The 22,198-nt window shown below is 37.8% G+C and overlaps 1 protein-coding gene and 1 pseudogene across 2 annotated transcripts in view; both read left to right on the top strand.

Moving 5' to 3' along the window:
- Nucleotides 1-22,198, top strand: part of LOC143625907 (large ribosomal subunit protein eL6-like) — an 87,559-nt gene that overhangs the window by 5,890 nt on the left and 59,471 nt on the right. The gene's annotated exons all lie outside the window — the stretch shown is intronic.
- LOC143625800 (serine carboxypeptidase-like 31) lies at nucleotides 911-21,408 on the top strand (annotated as a pseudogene). Its single transcript, XR_013152329.1, has 10 exons — nucleotides 911-1,232; nucleotides 1,927-2,034; nucleotides 2,126-2,221; nucleotides 2,532-2,624; nucleotides 2,709-2,791; nucleotides 2,899-3,189; nucleotides 3,855-3,985; nucleotides 4,077-4,172; nucleotides 4,269-4,374; nucleotides 21,262-21,408. The product of XR_013152329.1 is annotated as a serine carboxypeptidase-like 31 (transcript).

Consider the following 22,198-nt stretch of genomic DNA (forward strand, 5'->3'; position numbering starts at 1 on the left):
TGTGTAAAGTTTCGCATAATCATGGTGACCTAAATGTGTCATACTTTCTCTTATTCTTCAAGCGAAAGTTTCAAACTTTTATGCGACCCCTTAATGAAAGTATTACAACTTTCCCTAGGACCGTTCAAGCGAAGGTTAAGATGCTTTTGATTGCAACCTTACTTTCATGAACCTTATTTTAAGGGAAGCATCTCATGCCAAACACGAATCTTGACCAAATTTGTGTGTTTAGTTCCTTCAGTGGGCAGCTATTGCAAATTGTGCTTTATTTCTATTTAGTTTTCTAGTATATATATTTTTACATAAGGTTTGCATTTTAAGAATTAATAGATACCGCCTACCAATATTAAAAAGTAAAACGTATTTACTATAACTCGAGTTTCCATCTCATCAATGGTTATTGCATAATTTTTTTAAAGTGGATGATTCATTGCATGGAAAGAAACACGCCTCAGACGTCATTTTTCCGTTGAGCCTTTCACAGTAGATGATCCACATTATACGGGATTTGGGGTTGTTGGGGGGGGGGGGGGGGGGGTGTATTTGATAAAAAGAATCAACATAGGAAAGCTATGACTAATGATTAGGCTTTGTCCACTTGGTTTGGCTTCTCACTTTCTTGAATGCATGAATCGAGCACAAGTGATCAATGCAACATAACATGTCTCATTGGGAGACCCGCCACAAGTCAACCACCACCAACCTCCCACCTGGATCGTGGCAAAAATATATTGATTCGGAAAGAAAAAGTCTACCACCTTTTTATTATCCAAAACATACTATCTAGATATGCATGGATAATGGCAAAAATATATAATATAACATTTTCCTACTAATTTGATTAGTGGGATTTGGTATCTCAACTAGTATAAATAGGGATAAGGTCTTGTTATTTGGCATAACAAGCTGAATTAACTGAGCTTAACAATACTCGTTATATATGGCTTTCACTCTAAAAACGATATCCATTTTGAAAATAACTGTTTTTGTATTTCTATCTAAAAATATATTTGTAGTTGCAAGGAATGGACAATGGTCCAATGAAAAAGAAACACGTGTCGAGAATGTTGAAGATCTTGTGACAAGCTTGCCCTGTCAGCCTAATGTTGACTTCCGACATTATGCTGGATATGTGACCGTAAATGAGAAAAATGGAAGAGCACTGTTTTATTGGTTTTATGAAGCTTGGACTCTTCCAGATGAGAAGCCCCTTGTGCTATGGCTTAATGGCGGTAAGCATATTAAAGTAACTCGATATAAATTTGTTTCCACGCTCTAAATCGATATTAGATATTGTTTATGTTTCGATCATCGAAAATCACCGTTTATATATTTTTTTAATCATGAGAACCTGTTATCTGTAAACTCACGGGCCCACCAATATCCTGTTAACCAACGTGATCTGGTCATATGACAATTAAGAGGTTGTGGTAAGAAATTAACCATAACTCTAACACCCCTGAAGATTAAGTTGATGTTTTTTTTTTATTTCAGATAATTTTTGGAAGTCTATAGTTATGACTTATGAATTGACTTTAATAGGACCTTTTCAATCTTATCTCAATAATTTTTCTTGTTAAGAAAAAATTTTGTGGTCATTTTCATTGGCTTTGGGTCCCAAAAGCAATCCTTTTGATGACAAATAACTATCAATTAACCGTTTTTCCTTTTATCTAAACCTACATCTTCATCGGGTATATTTGCCACTGCATTGTTCATACGAAATATGACAGATCAATCGAAATACTCAAATTTAGCAAGTGATATAACCGTAAAGTTAGGTAACACAAACTTTTCATGATGGTTAAGGAAGTATTGCTGACTGCTGATGGAGATCAATATTCATCCTTATATAATTCGCCACTTAACAAACGAAAATGATTTAGGATTGCCGTCATCATGGTAACAAGCCATTGTGTATTTCAGGTCCAGGGTGTTCATCAGTGGGATATGGAGCTACACAGGAGATTGGGCCATTCATTGTGAGCACAGATGGAAAAGGCCTTCATCTCAATCCGTACTCGTGGAATAGAGGTAAATTTAATTCGAGTTCTTAGTTGCATCCTTTATATGTAGAAATAGTTGATCTAATACATATATTGATGTTTGTTATTTGGTTGTGCAGAAGCTAATATGCTTTTCCTTGAATCTCCTGTTGGTGTTGGCTTTTCATACTCAAACACAACAAAGGATTATGATAACCTTGGAGATGATCTCACTGGTGAGTCATGGAGACTTATCACAAATATTCTAATTTACACATATATAACATGGGAAAAGTTAACGTACAAATGAAATTAACATGCTAATTGTGAGAATCAAGTAGAGTAATTATATATACAAGTAGAATAATTATGTAATTACATCGAGTAATTACATAATTGTTCTACTTGTATATATAATTACTCTACTTGATTCTCACAATTAGCACGTTAATTTCATTTGTATTTGATCCAAACCCTATATAACATAATGCATTACAAATATAATCATAAGTACTAACTACCTAGTTCCATGGAGTGTTATAACAGCTAATGATGCATATGCTTTCCTTCATAACTGGTTCCTGAAGTTTCCTTCATATAAGAATAGACCATTTTATATTGCTGGAGAGAGCTATGCAGGTACATCTTTCAAATATATTACAAAGTTTGAATTACAAATTAAAAACACAAAATCATATCACATATTTTGTTTATTTTATGCAGGGAAGTATGTTCCAGAATTGGCAGGCCTAATTCATGACAAAAATCATGCTGGTTCGCGGTATATCAACCTGAAAGGCATACTGGTATGGTCTTTAAAGTGACTTTAAAACTTTACACGCGCATCTTTTCTATTATATATGTTCTATTTACAAATGGGCATTAATAAGCATAATAATATCTTGAAATGCAGTTAGGTAACCCTGAAACAAATGATGCTGAAGACTGGAAAGGTTTAATTGACTATGCTTGGAGCCATGCTGTAGTATCAGATGAAACTCACAAAATCATAAGAGACAACTGTGACTTCAATAGTAACGATACATGGAGCAACGACGACTGCAGCCACGCTGTGGAAGAAGTTCTAGCACAATATAAAGAGATAGACATTTACAGCCTCTATACGTCGGTCTGTATTGGTGATTCTAATAATAATAATAATAAAGCAATGGAGGTTGTGTTCAAGAAGAGCTAATCTAAGATGGTAGGTGCTTATACACTGCATGCATCCATAAGCATGTCATTTGCACTTATTTCTTTTTACAAACGAATTATTAGTTTGTGATTGTTAGTGGAGGAACATATTAGTGGAAAATACTATCTAATATAAGTCAACTCATGTGCGCACTTTATTGATATATTCACACACTAATTAATATTATGTCAAGTAATTGGGTGACACAACTAGATTTTGACACATTTAGCTGTGGACAAATTTGTGTTTCTCTAACAACTCTACCCACCAAGGTTTTTTTTACATCTTATTTCTTTATGCAAAACAACTTTTATACTTATAAGTGTGAACAATTAATTCATGTGTAGACAGTTTGGATAAGCTAGGGGACAGTATTCTGGCAAATAAAAAGTTGAAGAAAATAAGTGCTTACAATTTATGCACTTGGCCCCGTTTAACTCATGTATTATTAAGCTAAAGAGTAGGGTTTACATTGAAATAAAAGGCGAGCGGGTATCAAGCTGTGCCGTTAATTAGCCCTTCTTAAATAGCAAAGCAAGTCTTTTAAAAACTACGTTTATAGATCTTGGGGTCACAAGTCATAACATTGTTATTTATGACTAAAACAAGTAAGTTAAGAACGACATCATCGGTATATATGGAACTAACTAAAATGTTGATCATGTTCTTTTTAGATGCCACGCATAATGGGGGGTTATGATCCTTGCCTTGATGATTATGCAAAAAGTTATTACAATAAACCTGAAGTTCAGAAGGCTCTACATGTCGGCGATGGTCTTAATCTGAAGAACTGGAGCATTTGCAAGTAATATATAATGAGTTCACGTTTAATATTTTTTGACATAACAACATATTACATTTTTTTATATTAGCTTAATTTGCTACATTTGCTGCAGTATGGACATATTCTATGGCTGGGCCGAGACGAAAGATTCGGTTCTCCCTATATACAAAAAATTAATTGATGCCAAGTTAAGAATATGGGTCTACAGGTATGTTTCACTAATATGTCCTCCCGATATATATATATATAATCTTCAAAGTTTTGATTTATTGATATGATCATATGTTATTTCTGGGTGCAATAGTGGAGATACTGATGGAAGAGTCCCGGTGTTGTCCACAAGATACAGTTTAAGCTCTCTAGGACTACCTATTACTCAAGCATGGAGGCCCTGGTACCACCAAAAGCAGGTCATATTATTAATTCTTGGCCTTGCTATGAAGTTTTTAAAAATTGGAAGCTCGTTATTAATAGAATATTGGAAGTTAGGTAGAATATTGGTTTTTCTGAACTAGACTTTCTGTTAATTATTTAGGGTCCCCTACTTCAAGCGCGCACCCAAGTTTTTTTGAACTAGACTTTTCTGTCAATTATGTAATCACTACTTTTTCATCATCATCATCATTGTACTCAGTATATATATCCCACCAATAGCAAAGCTATGGTAGGGTCTGAGGAGGGTAAGATGTAGACAGCCTTACCTCTACCCCGTAGGAATAGAGAGGCTGCTTCCGGTGAGACCCCCGACTCGATAGTAGTTTCGCATCAAGCCTTGGACTAAGGCACATAACACTCAACCGTCGGGATCCCGGTCGATTGGTGCATGTACCCTTGTCGTTCGACTATCAATGCCACCACATGATGCCTGATTAACCTTTCACCACTTTTAACGTTATTTTCATGAGATTAGTAAAATAACGTCAAAATTAGTGCAATTTCACTTTTGCCCATCCGAGGGTTCACACACATATACATTCCGCCACTTTTAACGTTATTTTCACGAGATTACTAATCACTACTTTTTAATTTATATAAATAATTTATAAGTTACCCAAGTTATGTTCTGTTGATCAGTTTCTATAATCGATGATATAATGTAAACAAAGAAATATGTAATACCTGTTAATCCAGTGATGTTTGAGATTGACATCTTCTTAATCTGATCGAGTTCCCCTTTAGGGTGTATGGTTAGGATGGAGATTAGGTGTTCTTGATGAACACGATTTGAGGGAGAGAGGTAGGGGATGATTCTTATGGTGTTATTATTCATCATTAGTTATTAACCTCTCTAATAAGCTCTCTATATATACACCCAAGGGGAAACCCTATTAATGTTAGTAAGGGTAATTCCGTCCATCAAGGATTTACCAGTTATAAACATAAGGTTATTTAGGTCAATGATCAATAATAAGATAAATAATTATAAGGGCCATATATAAAATATATATTTATTCTAACATTCTCCCACTTAGCCTAGTAATTATTTATTATGAGCATTAGATTAGTCTGATCAGAGGTTAATACTCATTTTAGTTCTAAACCCAAATTGCAGCAGAGAAATACAGTCGTTGAATCAATATTCGACTCAGGACCCCCATTAATCATACTACAACTCAAATTTAAAACCTAACTTTAGGATCAAATTGACAAATAAGCCCTTACCGTTGATTTGTATAATTAGTGTCTATACGTCTTTAGGCATGCATGAACGTATTTAGAGACAAAACAAATTTTCAACGTATGAGGAAAAATTAATAATTAATCATTCATAGTACGATACGCAGTTGCGCTTGGTCATTGGTAAAACCCGTCTCTATTATTGGCCATTTAGGAGACTTATGGGTGACAGACCTTTAATTAGTGGATCCATAAGCATATCATGAATGCATTCGATACAAAAGTTTAGTTTCCTCTATTTGTTCTTAAGTCATAAGCGAACAATAATTTAGACTTGTATCGAATTCTAATGCAGCTCCGCTTGAACTGTTACTGTTCAAGAAATAAGGGTAACTGACTTTATCACAATAAGTCTTCAATATTGGATTTATATGAAGTTAATAAATTATGAGTCAACTGATAAAGTTTTCCAACAACATTTAGTGACACGTTGCGTTATGATCAGCAACATATTATGTCATTATAACTTAGGTCGTTGTTATCAGTTAGTTAGGACTCCTTCATGAGATAGTAATGTCTGCTGACATAAGGATTGTGACATCTGCCCCGATCCGACCCGACCCAGGTACCCGTTTCTCTGACCCGATCTCTTTCTTTTATGATTTAATATTTATTTATACTTATATTTTACTTTTAATAATAATAATATACTTTTCCTTCCCGCCTCTTTCTCTCTCTTTCTTTCCGCCGTCCCGTCCCTCTCCTTCTCTCTTTCCGCCTTCTTTTCCCTCTTGTCGCCGTCCCGCCCTTAAGCCTTGTTTCCCTCTTTTTCTTCTAACTCCTTGCTTGTCCTTTGTTCCTTCCCGCCTAAGGTTGTCTGCGCAGCTCCACGCGCCAGACCCCTTACAAGGAATCCTGCGTGAAGACCATCTGTTCCTGCGATACGCGAGACGAACTCTTCTCGCAGCGCGCTAAGAATTGTAATTCTTCTCGCAGCGCGCTAAGAACGGTAGTTCTTCCCGCGACGCGCTAAGGATTTGTAGTTCTTCTCGCAGCGCGCTAAGAATCGTAGTTCATCCCTCGACGCGCGAAGAATTATAGTTCTTCCCGCGGCGCGCTAGGAATTTTAGTTCCTCCCGCGGCGCGCTAAGAAATGTGATTCTTCCCGCGGCGCGCTTAGAAATGTAGTTCTTCCCGCGACGCGTTAAGGTTGGTTCTGTCTGCCTTCGCGCTCGCGCTCTCTTGACCTTCTGTGTCTGCCTTCGCGCTCGAGCCTTCTCGCGCTAAACCCTTTGAGTTTTCTTCTGTTTAAATCTAGCCGTTTGCTTTTGTGTTGTCTTATCTTTTGTGCTGTTGACCTAATCTGCTTTATGTCTAAAAAGTTACTTTCGGCGCAGCATGCGCACCAACCCCATTGGTTGGCAGAAAAAGTGACTGACATTATCTTTGGAGATCTGCTTTTTCCATGCCTGACCAGTACCTTTAACTGACCTGCCTATGCCTTTTTACTGTTCCCTGTCAGCCTTTTTCTCTTTTTCCCTGCTGCCATATCTTTTGATATCTTTTGCTTTTGGAATCTTTTGCTTTTTGAGATCTTTTCCCCTTTTTCTAGGGATTGTGTTCCCTAGGGTTTCTCTATAAATAATAATAATATTTTCGTAACACTACACACACAAAACACTTAATCTCTCTTATTCTCTCTTGCTCCTTGCTCTCTCTGCCGCCTTCCTCTCTGCCTCCGTCTTCCTCCCTGTTCTGCCCTGCTTTTCCGGTAATATATATATTATATATAATAATTTACTTATTAATTATGCTAACTTATAATCAAGACTTAAATCAATTCATTAAAACAATAATCTTATTTATAGGTTAACTTGTGCTTGTTTAAAGTTGGTTCTTGCTTTATCTTACACCGCATCGTTTATCAAGTGAGTAATCTCGTACCTAATCCCTTTTTGCTTTTAATGTTTTGGGATGTTCATGTGTTCATACAAACTTAGAGTCTTAAACTTGTTTATGAACTTTAGTCGCGCAGTATCCCATGTGTTGAGGACGTAGACTTGGCTGTTTATTTGTATGTGTGGATCATTAACCGTCTTGTCGGTCTATTCCGCAGTTCTCATGGTACCATTAGATGAACACGGGAGAACTATCGTTTATGATTTTCTCTTTTGTTTACACATGCACAGTTTGTCTTGTTTGTGAGCTCAATTGTGAGCACTGGCAGTCTATGAATCTTAGAGTTGGTCCCGATCAGATTACACCCCTGTTGAAAACCAGACATACACATGTTGCGCGCAGATTTATTGTTATCTATGTATTGTATTAAACTTGATTTATCACCAACACGCAAGTGTTTGACGTTTATTTTAACACATGTTCAGGTTCGCAGTAGCTGTTTTGGAGCTTGAGGACACGTAGGAAGTTTTCTTTATTTTGGACCTAGATTAAAATGTATCAAAACAAGTTTTTGCTGTTCGAATATTATGATTTATAATATATTGATTTATGATGATTTATTTTATCTTGTGTTTACTCTGCGCGTGCGCGAATGAATGTATTTATTAAATATTGACACCCAATAGTGTCACGAGTAATGAAACAATATGTGGCGCCCCGATGTATAATCCGCCTTTGGTCGGGGTGTTACAGATTGGTATCAGAGCTCGTTGACTTTAGGATAGGTGGTTAGACGTAACGGCCTAGAATACCTAAGAGTCCCTTCTCGCGCATGAGAGAAATCTCATGTTTGCGCGCTTATTGTTAATTACTCGTTGTTTATAAATATGCTCGCGCTTGCGCAGTATATGATTTTATGTTTTATTTCGCGATATTTCGATTTTTGTTGAATTTCGATTTTTATTGATTTTACTTACATGTTCGTTTGTTGGATTTGAAAATCCGAAAAGTCATGGTGATACATGAATAGTTGATTTTCAATTTCCATTTACGATTATGTTCTGAGGTTGGAGACTTGAAAAGTCATGGTGATACATGAATTGTCAACCTCCAATACTCATTTTCTTGTATATTTTATATTGAGGGTTGAAAAGTCATGGTGATACATGAATCGTCAATCTCCAATACTCGTTTGCTCGTATATTTTAAATTGGGAATTCGGAAAGTCATGGTGATACATGAATTGTCGATTCTTGATTCGAATTTGTTACCTTTATTAAGTCTGCATTTAGGGTCATTTATTTTACTTTTAACTTTTGACAGTAACTGACTCCGCGAAACCAAGCTTTTCGAGGTTATACTTTGCGATAAAACCAAGATATTAACTAAAATTAAAATTTTTATAGAATGCCTCCGCTATCTCGCCGATTTCAGAGAAGAGAAGCCTCGCGCATGCGTAGACAGCAACGTTCCCAGGAAATGGCCGCCGCAATAGCCCAAGCTTTGAGCCAAAACAATACCAACACCTCTGGTTACAACATTAAGTCCTTTAACGCGGGTAACCCTCCAAAGTTCACAGGTCTTGAAGGAGCCACCGTGATGCTCCAGTGGCTTGAGAAAATAGAAAACACTTTCCTCCATACCCAATGCCCTTCAGACAGACGAACCCTATATGCTTCCAGTGTCCTGGAATCTAGAGCGCTTACATGGTGGAATGGAGTAGCTCATGCGCGTGGCGCAGAAGCTGCTTTTAGCATGACATGGGAGGAATTCAAGGAAATTCTTACGCGAGAATTCTGCCCTCCCAACGAAGTTAAGCGCCTGGAGGAGGAATTTTGGAATCTTAAGCAGTACAGTGGTGAAGCGCGCGAGTACGCGACGCGCTTCCATGAACTAAGCCTGCTTGTCCCTCACCTTGTTACCCCTTCCCGCCGAGCCATAGAGAAATTCCTTGGGGGTCTCCCCATGGAAATTCAAGATTCTGTTTGGGCCAGAAACCCAGCAACCCTCTCTGACGCCATCGAGTTGGCCGCTGTGCTCAGCGACAATCATGTCAGAGCAGGAACCCTGTTCCTGCGGGGAACTGAGAAGACCAAACCCACCAAGACTGCCCCTGAACCAACAGAAACCAAACCTGAACCCTCAAACCGTAACAACCTCAAGCGCAGGCGCAAGGCCTATGCGCTTACCAACCCGCCCATTGTCCAGCAACCCATCTACCAACCCCCAGTTTACGCGCCTAACCCTCTGTCAGCCTACCCAACACCTCCTGTAGTCCATAACTATGCCTTAACCAATCCAGCACTCCCTGCCCCGCCAACTAAGAAACCTTACACAGGAAATCAACCATTTTGCCCAACCTGTAGACTTCACCACCCAACCCAAACCCCGTGTCGACAATGTAACCGATGTGGCCGCGCTGGTCACCTTACAGAAAACTGTAGAGTCCTTCCCGCCAATCCAATTGCGCCAACACCACCAGTCTACCCGCAGAACCCACAACCAACCTACCAAAACCCACGACCCAGATCGTGCTTTAACTGCGGTGATCCCAGTCATTTCCGGAACGCGTGCCCGAGACTACAAGTGCAAATCACACAAGCGAATCCGGTGAACCAGATTTCAAACCAAGTGACGCGTGGACGAGCTTTTAACATAACCGCGCACCAAGCGCAAGCGAATAATGACGTAGTTAATGGTACATTTTTGCTTAACGGATTTTATGCTTCTGTACTTTTTGTTACTGGCGCCGATCGAAGTTTTATCTCTCGCGCCTTCGAGCAGAAGCTTGCGCGACCGCGCAGCGATTTAAAAGAAAATTTTTCAGTTGAATTGGCTAATGGTGAAACTATTTTAATAAACTCAGTGATTAAAGATTGCACGCTTAACCTTAACAAAAACGATTTTCTGATTGACCTCATCCCTATGCCTCTTGGAAGTTTTGATGTTATCATTGGTATGGATTGGCTTTCGCATAATCGCGCCGAAGTTATTTGCGCCAAGAAGTTGATTCGCATTCCTCGAGAAAATGGTGATCTTCATATCTACGGCGAAAAACCCTCCCGCGGTCTTAAACTTATGTCTTGCGCCGAAGCCCGAAGGCTCATGCGGAAAAGGTGTATTGCATTCTTAGCCCATGTGGTCAAACCTGCTGAAGAAAAGAAGAAGCTTCGCGATATCCCTGTTGTGCGTGATTTCCCTGAAGTTTTTCCTGATGATCTTCCTGGTATCCCTCCCGCTCGCGAAGTCGAGTTCCGTATTGATCTTGTCCCTGGTGCTTCCCCCGTAGCCAAATCTCCTTATCGTCTTGCACCCGCTGAGATGCAAGAATTGGCCAGCCAATTTCAAGAGTTGACTGCTAAAGGATTCATCCGCCCTAGCTCTTCGCCCTGGGGTGCTCCGGTGTTGTTCGTTAAAAAGAAAGATGGATCGTTTCGCATGTGTATTGATTACCGCGAGTTGAACAAACTCACCATTAAGAACCGGTATCCCTTACCGCGTATTGACGACCTCTTTGATCAACTCCAAGGTGCCTCTTGTTTCTCCAAGATTGATCTCCGCTCTGGCTATCACCAGTTGCGCATCCGCGATGAAGATGTTCCGAAGACTGCTTTTCGAACTCGTTATGGCCATTTTGAATTCTTGGTCATGTCCTTCGGTTTAACCAACGCACCCGCCGTTTTCATGGATCTAATGAATCGGGTGTGTAGGCCTTTCTTGGATAAATTCGTGATTGTATTTATCGATGATGTTCTGGTGTATTCTAAGACCAAGGCCGAGCATGAGCAACATCTTCGGTTGGTATTGCAAAAGCTTCAAACCGAGCAGCTCTATGCTAAGCTTTCCAAGTGTGAATTCTGGTCTGATGAAGTACAGTTTCTTGGCCATATTGTGAACAAGATGGGTATTCATGTCGACCCATCCAAAATTGAAGCAATCAAGAACTGGATTACGCCGACCACTCCTTCCGAGATCCGTTCCTTTCTGGGCTTAGCTGGTTATTACCGGCGCTTCATTTCGAATTTCTCGAAGATCGCTTTGCCTTTAACAGCTTTAACGCACAAAGGTAAACCGTATATTTGGGGCTCGAAGCAAGAAGAAGCCTTTCTGACGCTCAAGCGTTTGTTGTGTGAAGCTCCTGTTCTTGCGCTACCTGAGGGTAATGATGATTTTGTCGTGTATTGCGATGCATCCAACCAAGGTCTCGGTTGTGTTCTTATGCAACGAGGCAAGGTTATCGCTTACGCATCAAGGCAACTCAAGGTTCATGAAAAGAATTATACAACTCACGATCTCGAACTTGGTGCAGTTGTTTTTGCCTTGAAGATCTGGAGACACTACCTTTATGGTACTAAGTGTATCCTCTACACTGACCATAAAAGCCTTCAGCATATCTTTGATCAAAAGGAACTTAACATGAGGCAACGCCGATGGAACGAACTCATCAGCGATTACGATTGTGAGATCCGGTATCATCCTGGTAAGGCTAATGTGGTAGCCGATGCGCTCAGCCGAAAACCCTGCCAGCTTAACTGTATCTTGCCGCGCACCCAGCTTCACTTCGCGCCGATTCAAAGCAACCTTGAATCGCGTATTCGTGACGCGCAGTGCGCATCCATCAGTAATGGTAACCTTCGCGCCGAGTTAGTGTGTGGCGCGGAAGCGCATTTTGTGCCTAATCTGAGTGGAATTCTCTGCTATCTTAATCGCATCTGGATTCCCTTTGATGAGAATCTTCGCGCTGATATCCTGAGTGAAGCGCACAAATCTCGGTATTCCATTCATCCCGGCGCTGATAAGATGTACAAGGATTTGCGCATTACTTATTGGTGGCCCGGTATGAAAAAGGATATTGCTGTGTTCGTAGCTAGATGTCTGACTTGTTCTAAAGTGAAAGCTGAACACCAACGCCCATCTGGTTTGCTCGAACAACCAGAAATTCCTACGTGGAAATGGGAATGTGTAGCGATGGACTTTATTACCAAGTTACCTTTGACAGCAAGCAAACATGATAGCATTTGGGTAATAGTGGATCGTTTGACTAAGTCTGCTCACTTTCTGCCCATTCGTGAAAACTAACGTGTTGAGCAACTCGCGCAGCTTTATGTCAAGGAAATTGTCTGCCGCCATGGTACTCCTTTGAGCATCATATCCGATCGCGATGGCCGTTTTATATCTCGCTTTTGGAAATCTCTCCAATCTGCGCTAGGAACTCGCTTGGACATGAGTACGGCATATCATCCTCAGACTGACGGTCAGTCTGAGCGAACTATTCAGACTCTTGAGGATATGCTCCGATCTTGTGTTCTTGATTTTGGAGGTAATTGGGATTCGCACCTGCCTTTAATCGAGTTCTCTTATAATAACAGCTATCATTCCAGTATTGGTATGGCCCCATTTGAAGCACTTTACGGTCGTAAGTGCCGCTCCCCGATCTGTTGGAGCGAAGTGGGTGAAACTCAAATCACAGGACCCGAACTTGTTCAAGAGACAACCGATAAAATCGCCAAGATCCGTGATCATCTGTTGACTGCCAGAAGCCGACAGAAGAGTTACGCAGATCGTAGACGGAAGCCTCTCGAATTTCAAGTTGGTGATCTTGTTCTCCTCAAAGTGTCGCCCTGGAAGGGTGTTGTCCGCTTTGGGAAGAAAGGTAAGCTTGCTCCTCGATATGTTGGACCATTTAAGATTCTCGCGCGTGTAGGAAAAGTTGCCTACAGACTTGACCTGCCGCCCGCGCTCAGTAATGTGCATCCAACGTTCCATGTATCCAATCTCAAGAAGTGTTTAGCTGACGAGAACCTTCACATTCCACTTGATGAAGTTCAAGTTGATGAAACTATGCATTTCGTTGAGAAGCCTGTTGAGATTATGGATCGCGAGGTAAAGCAAACCAAGCGCAGTCGTATCCCTATCGTGAAAGTTCGCTGGGAGTCCAAGCGCGGAGCCGAGTTTACATGGGAAAGGGAAGATCAAATGAAGATCAAGTACCCGCACCTGTTCTCTGCGCAACCTACTTCGAGATAAATTTCGGGACGAAATTTCTTAAAGTAGGGGAGACTGTGACATCTGCCCCGATCCGACCCGACCCAGGTACCCGTTTCTCTGACCCGATCTCTTTCTTTTATGATTTAATATTTATTTATACTTATATTTTACTTTTAATAATAATAATATACTTTTCCTTCCCGCCTCTTTCTCTCTCTTTCTTTCCGCCGTCCCGTCCCTCTCCTTCTCTCTTTCCGCCTTCTTTTCCCTCTTGTCGCCGTCCCGCCCTTAAGCCTTGTTTCCCTCTTTTTCTTCTAACTCCTTGCTTGTCCTTTGTTCCTTCCCGCCTAAGGTTGTCTGCGCAGCTCCACGCGCCAGACCCCTTACAAGGAATCCTGCGTGAAGACCATCTGTTCCTGCGATACGCGAGACGAACTCTTCTCGCAGCGCGCTAAGAATTGTAATTCTTCTCGCAGCGCGCTAAGAACGGTAGTTCTTCCCGCGACGCGCTAAGGATTTGTAGTTCTTCTCGCAGCGCGCTAAGAATCGTAGTTCATCCCTCGACGCGCGAAGAATTATAGTTCTTCCCGCGGCGCGCTAGGAATTTTAGTTCCTCCCGCGGCGCGCTAAGAAATGTGATTCTTCCCGCGGCGCGCTTAGAAATGTAGTTCTTCCCGCGACGCGTTAAGGTTGGTTCTGTCTGCCTCCGCGCTCGCGCTCTCTTGACCTTCTGTGTCTGCCTTCGCGCTCGAGCCTTCTCGCGCTAAACCCTTTGAGTTTTCTTCTGTTTAAATCTAGCCGTTTGCTTTTGTGTTGTCTTATCTTTTGTGCTGTTGACCTAATCTGCTTTATGTCTAAAAAGTTACTTTCGGCGCAGCATGCGCACCAACCCCATTGGTTGGCAGAAAAAGTGACTGACATTATCTTTGGAGATCTGCTTTTTCCATGCCTGACCAGTACCTTTAACTGACCTGCCTATGCCTTTTTACTGTTCCCTGTCAGCCTTTTTCTCTTTTTCCCTGCTGCCATATCTTTTGATATCTTTTGCTTTTGGAATCTTTTGCTTTTTGAGATCTTTTCCCCTTTTTCTAGGGATTGTGTTCCCTAGGGTTTCTCTATAAATAATAATAATATTTTCGTAACACTACACACACAAAACACTTAATCTCTCTTATTCTCTCTTGCTCCTTGCTCTCTCTGCCGCCTTCCTCTCTGCCTCCGTCTTCCTCCCTGTTCTGCCCTGCTTTTCCGGTAATATATATATTATATATAATAATTTACTTATTAATTATGCTAACTTATAATCAAGACTTAAATCAATTCATTAAAACAATAATCTTATTTATAGGTTAACTTGTGCTTGTTTAAAGTTGGTTCTTGCTTTATCTTACACCGCATCGTTTATCAAGTGAGTAATCTCGTACCTAATCCCTTTTTGCTTTTAATGTTTTGGGATGTTCATGTGTTCATACAAACTTAGAGTCTTAAACTTGTTTATGAACTTTAGTCGCGCAGTATCCCATGTGTTGAGGACGTAGACTTGGCTGTTTATTTGTATGTGTGGATCATTAACCGTCTTGTCGGTCTATTCCGCAGTTCTCATGGTACCATTAGATGAACACGGGAGAACTATCGTTTATGATTTTCTCTTTTGTTTACACATGCACAGTTTGTCTTGTTTGTGAGCTCAATTGTGAGCACTGGCAGTCTATGAATCTTAGAGTTGGTCCCGATCAGATTACACCCCTGTTGAAAACCAGACATACACATGTTGCGCGCAGATTTATTGTTATCTATGTATTGTATTAAACTTGATTTCTCACCAACACGCAAGTGTTTGACGTTTATTTTAACACATGTTCAGGTTCGCAGTAGCTGTTTTGGAGCTTGAGGACACGTAGGAAGTTTTCTTTATTTTGGACCTAGATTAAAATGTATCAAAACAAGTTTTTGCTGTTCGAATATTATGATTTATAATATATTGATTTATGATGATTTATTTTATCTTGTGTTTACTCTGCGCGTGCGCGAATGAATGTATTTATTAAATATTGACACCCAATAGTGTCACGAGTAATGAAACAATATGTGGCGCCCCGATGTATAATCCGCCTTTGGTCGGGGTGTTACAAGGATATACCCAGAAGTTGACAAAGTTAGAATATTAGTAGTCAACCGTTTTTTTTTTAGTTCTCACTTCTTCTTCTTTAAATTATTGTGTCTCGTTTCTTAGAGATATTGTGATATTTTATCAGATGCTTCACAATAGAAATAATTAGTCTAGTGTTTAGCAATGTGACCAATATCTAAACGAGTATAGATTTGAACCTTCTTAAGGCATCTAATTAATGATGCATAAGGAAATAATCTCATTTATCCTATTAGCCTCTAAAGGAGAGCAATATTGTATGTTACAAGTGTAAGGACCCGTTTCATGTAAAACATATAAAACTAATGAGTCTATCTCGGTGTATTTTGATAACTATTAAATAAGAGGTATCTCCGAGATTGATTAGGTCAAGATATGCGTTAACAATACTTTGACTCATGTAACATATACTTGTCAAAAGAATGTCATCTATATAAGGACAAGTTTACATTAGTTGCTCCCACTCATCTTGAGGTAGGTAAATCAATCCACTTAGTTCTTGATGAAGAGAGTTGCATTATGATTTCATTATTGATTCTTGCATCAACCCATACATGGATTTTATTGACTTACAAACTAAGTGTTCTTAACCTTCAGTTTAGAACTTACAGGTTATTTTACGAACATGTAGGCCAGTGTTAGGGAAAGTTGTTTTAATGTTCATGTAATGTAGCTCTAAATTATTATAAGCTACTAGAACAGTGATGATCCTCAAAGTAACCTTTTGTAAGACAAGGAACTAGGTTCTTTGATAATTTATTCCCTCTTGAGTATACCTTTATCAATCAATCATACCTTTAGTGTATTAACGTTATTCATTCAGATTTAGTTTAGTAATGACTACCTTTTAGGTAATTCAACCAAATCCCAAACGTTATACTATTTTAGAAGATTGATTGATACTAATGGTTTAATTAGAAGAGGTAGGATCATTAAACCTTCCAAAATCCATTTAATCTTTAGTCAGGTAGGGTACATAATCATCAAAGTTAGTAGGCCTTTGAGACCTAGATGACCTCCTGAGTTGATTATTGGGTTTATAAGGAGTTTCATATTTTCAGGTATATTAGGAGCAATATTAGTTTCTAAGTATGTAAGAGTTGGTGCAGTATGGTGTACAAGAGGTGTAATCGGAGTTAAAGTAAGCGACAATCTCTCCCCCCGCGTCTTGTACTTAGCCAAGTTATGATAAGGACTTTTACTGCTCCTACTGACCTTAGAAATATGTAAGAATTCAGCATGCTTAGGGTCAACATCAGAAGACCAATAAATTCTAATTGAGGATTATATTAATTAGTCTTGGTAAGAAATCTAAGTTTTCCCATATTTAGGTATCCAACAAAATTTGTTAGGAGTAGCATTAAATGTTAAGGAGACAAGATATAATGGAGCAGTGTCTTATACAAGGGATGTTTTATGAGGTAGATTAAGTTGTTTCTCCCCCATCTCTTGCATATAAGGACACTCAGTGCTCCCACTGATCTTTTAGGCCTCTAAAAGTCCATACAAGTTTTGGCGATTCATGTCATAGGAAACTTTCATACATTTTAGACTTGATTTCCTTATTGTCCATATTTCATAAGAAATTTTAAGGACATATTTAGAAGGAATACTGATAAGTATATATGAATTGATTTCTTTAAAGAACTTGTCCAGTAGGAAACAGATTAGATACAAGTTGATATTCTTCTAAGCTCCACTAATAGCAGTGAATTTTAACTTATGGTGGACCTCACTTACTCCCTTTATCCAGTTTATATTTAGGGCATTTAACACATGCTTTCAAATCACTAAGAATGAGATTTAATGACAATTCATCATTTGTCAACCGAGTCATGATTTCTCATGAAAATTTTGGTCTTAATGGATGAAGTACGTAAGTCTCATTTATCTTTTGTTAAATTCTCATTTCTATGATAACAAAAGGTTGTGAAATTTGTAGCATCGCTTAGTTTTATCTTATAAGGTTTCTATTCAGATAATAACGACCGATAATATGATAGTTTTAGTTAGTAATGACTTTGTTTTGGTCATTTAAAACCTTATAACTGTCAAAATGTAGCTTTAGTATTGATACTAAATTCTGAGTAAACTCTAGAATGTTTAAGGTATCATAAAGCTTAATACAAAACAGCTTTTATGGTTCTTACAACCTTAACATTAAATGAGTCACTGACTCTCATCTTAATTATTATCGATTTCTGATAAGGAAACGTATAAAACTCAACTAACATGTGTTAATAGGGATATTAATATTAGTGGAGTTAAATATCATTAATTGGTAACTACCTTTCTTAGCCAACTGTTCCCTTGAGGTATGGATAGTCTCTTTGCTCGTGCCTAGTCTAATGGCATGATTTTGCAGTGAGACTTTCCCTTTGAGAACTTAGAGCTGGAAGCAGTACTTGTATTTTGTTTCAAGACTTTAGAACTATCCTCTTTTAAGGTTTAGTGGTAATAAGGTGAATAACATTTGATTTTCAATTTTAGGCATTCCTTTTTCCTGTAAATATATTGCTAGCAACACACTCAGTTTCCTTTAGTACTTCTGAGTGTTATAGTTGATTCTTAAGGCATCTAATTGTACTGGTGGAAAAGTAATACACTGAAAAGACTTCATTAAGTTCCATGTATAAGCTCTCAGTTTATGGGTCATGGAATTAAATATTAGGATGTATTCACAAATGCCAATTAACCTTTTTATTTAGAATTAGAGTGTTTTGCATGCATCTTAGGAATTGTTTTGATTCTATTATTTCCATAGAAAAAGAAAAAAAAAAAAAAAAACGTTAGTCTTAGGAATTTTAGAATCCGTAATTGCTCACCTGATAGGAATCATGTAAGGAGTTCTTGATTATCATAAGAGACATGTTTATTTATCCCACTGATTATGCTCAAGTGTTTTTCTGTAATACTTTTATCAGAATGAGCAGTAAGAATTTCAAGTCTTTAAGGATAATCAAGACTCAAAAGGGCAAATTTTATAAGACCCTTTTAGAAGCAAAACTCTTCTTAGGTTTTGTAATAAGAGTGGATGATTTAGGTTTGAGATTCAAACTTTATAGAAGAATTTTAGAGTGATTTATGTTATGGGTAATCTAATAAGGCAGACTGAAATTAGGATCATTAATGAAGGATCATTAATGTAAGGATCATTATGAAGATGTGATAATTTTAAGTATAACACCAAAATTAATTTTATTATACTTAAATAAAATAGATCACCGTTGGGCAGAAAATGTATTATTTAAGTATAAAATTCTTGTGCGAAAATAATTGTAACAAATCACCGTTGGGCAGAATTGGAACAATCAAGTTGTTATGCACAAGGTAAGTTTGCAATACATAAATGTAACAAATCACCGTTGGGCAGAATTGAGACATTTAAGGTATTTAAGGCAAAGTTAATGTCATTTGAGTATCTAGCAATTTTAGGATACTCATCTTTTAGATGACTATGCTTAGTTAGACTAAAACAACTTTGTTAAGCTACCACATCACCATTGGGCAGAAGTGAACTCATGAAGTGTTGTTTAAGTTAAGCAAAACTAAAGTCATGCGAATGTCTGATAATGTTAGGACATACACTTTTAAGTGACATACTTAATTAGACTTAAATAACAATATTAGCTTACACATCACCGTTGGGCAGAAGTGAACTATAAGTGTTATTTAAGTTAAGTAATTTAACGGAGCAGGGCCCCTTAATCAGTTAGGTTATATATAAGGGTTTCTGATCATTTCGCAACATGTAAGATATAAGTAAAGTTGCGATTTCTTCGAAGTGATGTTGCGAATTTGGTTAGGGGATTTTAGATGTTGCGAACAGTGCAGTCATAAGTAATGTTGCGATTGATGTTTTATAAGAGATGTTGCGAATGATGTTGTTATGAGAGATGTTGCGAATGGAGTTGTTGTGATGTAATCAGCATTGTTGTGATTTAAAGCACTCGCAACATAATTGTTGCGATTAAGAGTACTCGCAACATCCTGTGATTTTATGAGCTGATCGCAACATCAATAGGTAATACTCGCAACATCTTGCAAAATTAGCTCGTCGCAACATCTTAAGTAATACTCGCAACATCTTAAGGTTCGCAACATTAGTGACTTTTCGCAACATATGTCCCTTCGCAACATTCTGTGATGCTAGGTTCTGATCGCAACATAATTAGTGGACATTCGCAACATGTTACTCGCAAGATAATATGTAATTCTCGCAACATCATGCGATTTCGCAACATTTCATTTGTTGCGATTAGAGTCCAGTTGTTGTGAATAGATGCCTTGATTCGCAACATTAGCAGAATTCGAAAAGAATAATCAACCGATAACCTTTTCCTAATTTTAAGGGATTTGGGAGATTCTGTTATAAAGTTTTAGATTATCTCAAAATTTAATAAGATTTCAAAATTATATCTTTTATCTTATTTAAAAGATTTTGAAATTAAACTTAGAGATAATATTATCTCTTTAAAGTTTTAGATTATCTCTAATTTTAATAAGATTTCAAAATTATATCTTTTATTTTATATTAAAGATTTTGAAATTAAACTTAGAGATAATATTATTTCTTTAAAGTTTTAGATTATCTCTAATTTTAATAAGATTTCAAAATTATATCTTTTATTTTATTTAAAAGATTTTGAAATTAAACTTAGAGATAATATTATCTCTTTAACAGATTTCATTTTCCCAAGTTAATCCTAATTAATGTTAGTTTTCGAAAATTATGATGTTCTTCAAGAACATCTTCGAAAAAAAAAAAAACAAGAACAGTTTCAAGAATTTTACGAAACTGTTTTCGATTATATTATCAGATTTAATACTGGAATCGAAATCTGAAAGTTTTGTAAAACAGATTTCGAAAATAATCAGGTTTTTATAATGAACAGGTTTTAATCAGACCTAACAATTCGTTAGAAGTAATACGAACATCAGATCCAATCAGTTTTATGATGATGATCAAAACCGTAAACATAAGGGTTTTAATCAAAAACTCGTTTCCTATTTTAATTCCAGTTTTTATGGACATCGAAGAAACTGATTAATCAACATTAAGCTCTGATACCACATGTTGATCAGTTTCTATAATCGATGATATAATGTAAACAAAGAAATATGTAATACCTGTTAATCCAGTGATGTTTGAGATTGACATCTTCTTAATCTGATCGAGTTCCCCTTTAGGGTGTATGGTTAGGATGGAGATTAGGTGTTCTTGATGAACACGATTTGAGGGAGAGAGGTAGGGGATGATTCTTATGGTGTTATTATTCATCATTAGTTATTAACCTCTCTAATAAGCTCTCTATATATACACCCAAGGGGAAACCCTATTAATGTTAGTAAGGGTAATTCCGTCCATCAAGGATTTACCAGTTATAAACATAAGGTTATTTAGGTCAATGATCAATAATAAGATAAATAATTATAAGGGCCATATATAAAATATATATAAAATATATTTTTATTCTAACATGTTCTTCTTAAATGGTCATTGCCTGTGCCTCGTATGTCTATTATATGTCTAGTCTGGACCATTTATAAGTCTGCTAACTTTTGAATAAGCTATCACTAGTATTTATTAGCATTTTCCAAAATACAAATTATGTTTAGTTTGTAAATTATGCCCTCTTTTCAGGTTGCTGGTTGGCTTCAAGAATATGAAGGTCTTACTTTTGCTACGTTTAGAGGAGCTGGTCATGCAGTACCCATCTTTAAACCGAGTGAAACACTGGCATTCTTCACTTCTTTTCTTCTCGGCGAGAGTCCGCCTTTAAAACGATAAATGTGTCTGATATTATCTCAATCTTACCATGAAGGATTTCCTTTACATGCACAACGTCTACTTTAGTATAATGATAATCTGTATGTGCGGTGTGGTTTCTCCATAAATAATCAAATAATATAACATGAGTCTATATATATCCCAAGATTGTTGTATGAGAAATGCAAATTGTAGTTTGCAATTTTGCATATATATGTAATAAAACAGTTCCAGATGGTTACCCATTTCGGCAGACCCACCTCTTAAATTAATTTGATCACCTTTATATGCAAATTAAATCACCTAAATACTTTATTAATTACTTTTTAAAATGGTATTTAGTGAACATAAAATATTTCTCATCAAGCAACATTCGTGGAACTTGTAAACTGTTGGATTATTGCCAAACACATTACACATCCATGGTGTTGATCCAAAAAGTTGTCACTTATTCATTGCATTACTTTTGATACGATGATTTCAGGGGCGAAGCTTCTTTAGGGCCAGGGGTCTCCCCCCCCCCCCCCCCCTTTTTTGCGCAGTAGTGTAAATTTACCTGTTTTTTGCCCGGAAATTTACGTAATGTAAATTTACCCTTTTTGACCAAAAAATTGAGCCCCCCCCCCCCCCCTGGGCGACATTCTCATCCAAGCTTTGCCGCTTATGACAATCATAAACACAAAGACACAATCTTAATACAAAACACAAAGATTGAGACTTGAGATAACGTGAATGTGATGATAACCAACTATTTACAAACGTTCTTGATTAACCCTGCTTAATGTTTGGGGAGAGATCAAACAGCCCGTTT

Source organism: Bidens hawaiensis, unplaced genomic scaffold (assembly GCF_021521415.1).
Source record: "Bidens hawaiensis isolate Kalapana, Puna unplaced genomic scaffold, B.hawaiensis_p1.1 tig00004242_1, whole genome shotgun sequence".
Classification (NCBI taxonomy): Eukaryota; Viridiplantae; Streptophyta; class Magnoliopsida; order Asterales; family Asteraceae; genus Bidens; species Bidens hawaiensis.